Consider the following 5,012-nt stretch of genomic DNA (forward strand, 5'->3'; position numbering starts at 1 on the left):
GGAAGACATGATCTAAAAAGAGCACAAACGGGAATTAGATGATATTTCAAGACCTTAGACTTTACAGCCCGAAATAATATAACAAGGAAAATATTCCTAAATGACTCGTAGCCTCCTTCTTATAAGTGTGGCACGCTACCACCCATAAAAGAGACTCTACTCGACACAGCTTTGTGGAGTCTCATTTGACCATGAACCTAGAATCTGATACTATCTTGACAATACCCAAACTAGAACTGGGCAATAATAGGTATCTCAAGTCCAACAAGAACTGAAAACTACCCCCAATACCCAAACCATCGACCACCTTACACCCCATGTCGGATGAATTTTGAACATATAATAATATAAGAGAACTTAAAATTAAAGATATTATGATATGTCCATAACTAAAACCAGCCAACAACCAAACCATCTCAAGTCCACAGTAGTCCGACAAAGCCTCAATCAAACCAAATATCAATAAAGTGTCAGGACATGCCCCCAACTATAGCCAAAAACAGTATCCAATAGTCTATAACTAAAAAGGAAAACATATAATCCTTAAATAGGGCCTTTCGAAGCATGAAAGCTTACCACTTTAAGTTGAATCTCGATCAATTCATAATCAATCTGCAGGAGGAGTAGAAGTATGGTCAAATTCTGCATCGCATGGGAATACAACGTTCGAAGACAGTTAGTGGGGTGAACACTAGCATGTAACTTAGGGATAAAGATAAAATAATGTCATTAATTCAAATCAAGTCAATCAATGCATATAACTATATGCAAATACACACACACACACACACACATATATATATATTGCATGTAGGGATAGGGAACAAGGTTTAGCATGCACTTTAAAACCTTAACCTAGATTGTGTAGCTCAATCGTCATATAATAGTACCCACGGGCTATATGGGCCCAAGTGTGTGTAACCGCATGAAACAAAGAATAATCTTATATAGATGCACAGAAAGCTTGAACCTCCCAACTATATACTAAGGTGACTTAAACACCCGATCATGTAATGATTTACAGGAGAATCAAACCTCCATAATCATGAAATAATAACGAGGTGGAGTCAAACTTCCCTAGTCACTTTGACCCCCCGCGTCGGCAAATGCGGTTTCCAGTATCAATCGCTCGGACCTTCATTTTCATGGTTCAACTACACAACCCTTATTAAAGCCCAATTAAAATATTTATCACATAATACCATTCATTGAACCATAATACACATTTAGGCATACATTATTGGTTTCAAAGTCCACAATACACAATACTCATAAACACTTTCAAAGTCACTAGTTTGAAAAAATCATAATTCCCTCGTTCATTCACCATACTCATGCACCCATAAGTTTAAAACCATAACTAAAACATGCAAAAATATTGTCCAACAAAAAACATTCAAAACACTCGACCCTTGTTATAAAACCAACATGAATATCTCATGAACAATACTTTAAAACGTGTGCTTTTAACAAATTAATAATGAGGGAAGAGTAACATGCCTTAAACACCAAGAAATTTGAAGAGAAATTGACCCTTGATCCCTTTAATGACCAACTTTATGAAACGTAGCCTGACTAGATTGAGGAAATTTAAAGAGCCCTTTGGAGTGTTTGAAGAGTTACTTTGATTTGTTTTTGAGTGCTATTGACACCCTAAAGGAGTTATAAGACGTGGGTCTTAAGTTGGGTAGGAGGAAAAATGTCCAGAATGCCCTTAGTTTAAAAGCTGAAAAAGTGCCGCCTTTGACTACGAGTCAACCATGGACTCATAACCACTCCTTATGATTCGTTACCACGAGTCATAACCAAGATAGTCTCTAGGAACCTCACATACTGTTGATCCTACAACTCAACTGGTACCACTCGTAATGAGATCCTACGACTCGTAGGGTCCAGTCATAATCAACATAGAACTCAATTGGGTAAACACTGGACATCCTACAATTTGCACCCAACGACTCTTAAAAAGTTCATACGTTTCATAGAGAGCCACTCGTACTAAGAGCAGAACTTAGCCACTTACTTCACTGATTTGGTTATGACTTGAGTCCCTAGGTCCCATAACGATACCCTACGACTCGAAGAATGAGTCGTTGTTGAGGCAATGAGCTCAAAACTCAAGAATTTTTCAAGGGCCGAAATCCGGGGTATTTCAGGTTACTTGTTCGAGCAGTTGAGAAGACAAAGTGCTAGAAGTAGAAAACTTAAAGATTATAATCATCAATACTATTTGATAAACTGTAGCTAAACAAATTAAAAAATTAGACAATACAATAGTTTCACTACTGTAGAAATTAGAGAAACCTGCAATAACAACAGTTACTTTACCCAACATTGAAGCTTCAACATAAGCAGGAGATATTCACTCTGCATAAATCAAACTAAATTCATGATAAGAATTAAATTTTCTTCTCTTAGGATAAAGAGGAAATAAAAAACCACACACAAAATAAAAATAAACAGAAAGCAACAACCCACATCTACAAAACAATGAAAAACAATAAAATCAATGAATATGAATAAACAATTACCTTGTAAAATTCGATGGACTTGAAGACACCATGTCTATATGGAGAAATTGAATCTCATCGGCTTGTACCTATAGTGAGAAAAGAGTCTGATATGCAAAAATATTGGATATTGAACTCTTGAAGCGAAAGGAGGAAGAAAGATTGAGAAGATGGTGTTCATGACAGTTGAGATTACAAAACACATAGGTTATCTTTGATAAATTAAATTCTATTTTATAAATAAAATTATGTAATACACAAGTAATTCTTCTTTAAAAACTCTCCTCATTTCAGCCCATATTAATAAGTATCTCCTCCCTATGTCTGTTGAATTATTTTTCATATAAGATCTCGATGACCCAATAGTTTACCGTTAAAATTATACAAATCTTAATAACAAAACTCACAATATTACAAAACAGAAATAGAAGGAAACATATTGAACCAATCCAAAAGCATTAAAGATAAAATAGCGATATACCATCAAGTATAAATTTTATCATATGGAAAGTAAAAAATATGAAGAAAATACAATCTTTTTGTAGAAATAAATTTGAAAAAAAATAAAAAATTACGTGAAAAAATATTTAAAATTTACCATTATCATTCATACTATGAATTAGTTACCTGAGAAAGCATCTTACAATTTAGAATATGAATTTAGATCCTTAATATAAATTTGTTACAAGTCTTTTTGGAATAATTCATAGTTGAGGTTCATTAAAGTTAGTATTTTTCACACAAAGGATAACTTTATGCCTTAAAGTTCAAACAAATAGTAGGCTGAACCCCATAATTTTAAAAATATAATGGAATTAAAGCTAAGAAATTTTAAAGCTTAGAACCAATAAAACTTAATTAAGACTTTTAGATATATGCCTTTGTTTGAATTTTTTAATCTACCTGTGTATTGAAGAAATAGACATTTCATAACTAAACTAAACAGTTTATTCATACATTTTAACAAACAGATAATAGGCATTTCAGAACACTTCTCAAAGAACAATATATTGAATCAAAAATCTCATTTTGAGATAAAAATTAATTGTAACATAGAAAAATTAGTTATTGTTGGACAGTGATAGGCTCTCAACTTCAAGCACTTTTGTTGAATGGATAAAGAGAAAAAAACATATGAAGAGATAAACTTTGTAAATCATATCTAAAAATTAAATAGATAAAGAAAGAGAAGAAAAAGCAAAGGGGATGATAGCAAAATAAGAAAGAGCTACCTTGACATTGCAATAGTAATGGAGGAGGATGAAGAATACTAGATGAAGATATCCAACATAGTTGAGAAAAATTTGATGGTAAAGCATGGAAGCCACGTGTATTGAGCAGTGGTATACGCGTAAACTAAGTGAAAAATAAAATGAACTTAAATGACTAAAACATTGTTAGTTGATAAAAAATTTACATGTAAACACACATATTGGTACCCCGTGCTAACCCACACTTCTATTATAGTAGAAATTCATTTAAAAGACAAGCATGTGATGTTCCTTGGACACAATTTTAAGAGCGAGTGAATTCTTCTAACACGTGAATACTTGAATTATATTTAAACAAAAACTTTCTAACAACCAATTATGAAAATATTCATTTGTTAAACTTATATAAAGGGCGAATGTTAAATTATCATCAACTAAAACCTAAAGTCTGACAAGAAAATATATCTTAAAAGACTTGAAAGATCATTATTATTCCTACATTATATTTTTTTGTTTTTAAATCTTATAGGAATAATTAAAAATTATATTTTTACATAGAAAAATCTGTAAAATCACAATTTTCTCCTTTTGGATGTCAATGATTTTTTTTTTGGGAAGAAAAAAGTGTAAAGGACCTTAAAAATAATGTTTGAACTTTTTATCATTCATTAAAACTATTCGCAATAGATAAAATCATCTTTTCACCTTATTTTCTCAATATTTAAAAATTAAAAAATTATTAAAATTTAGTTATTAAAGTTTACCTTATTTAAATTATATACCTTAAATTTAGTTATTTTATAGTATTTAGGATTTCCTTATTTTAAGTATGTGGAAGTCCTATTAAAATTCTATTTTATATAGATTCCTTTCCGAAGATGGGTATATATCTACACTAAACGTGTATTTAAGTTTACATTCATAGGACAGATTCCTTTCCGAAGATGGGTATATAGCTACATTAAACGTGTATTCAAGTTTACATTAATTCAAGGACTTGAAAGAGAAACCTAGGGAGGGATGACAAGTGTATTTCTGTCGATGGGAAGAAAGTACTTGAATTGTTTAAATCGACTCCATTCTTATATTATGTAGTTACATTCTGAACTTTTTTTAGACTGGATCAATGATCTAGATCATCATGCTAAGTGCATCTAGCTATCAAGATTAAATTGCAATAGCAAGAAGAGGAGTATGCAGTTTTGATCATGGACGAATTAGATCCTGAAAGACTCGCCTACATAGAGGTACTTCCCTCCCTCTTGAGGACTGCAAAAGTAACACAAATTGT

At 31.9% G+C, this 5,012-nt stretch overlaps 1 long non-coding RNA gene across 1 annotated transcript; it reads right to left on the minus strand.

Moving 5' to 3' along the window:
* Positions 1–395: 395 nt before the first annotated feature.
* LOC107850200 lies at positions 396–3,921 on the minus strand. Its single transcript, XR_001668509.2, has 3 exons — positions 3,743–3,921; positions 2,532–2,599; positions 396–612 (listed from the first exon to the last, which is right to left on the minus strand). It is a non-coding gene; the product is annotated as an uncharacterized LOC107850200 (long non-coding RNA).
* Between the last annotated feature and the right edge of the window lie 1,091 nt (positions 3,922–5,012).

Source organism: Capsicum annuum, chromosome 12 (assembly GCF_002878395.1).
Source record: "Capsicum annuum cultivar UCD-10X-F1 chromosome 12, UCD10Xv1.1, whole genome shotgun sequence".
Classification (NCBI taxonomy): domain Eukaryota; kingdom Viridiplantae; phylum Streptophyta; class Magnoliopsida; order Solanales; family Solanaceae; genus Capsicum; species Capsicum annuum.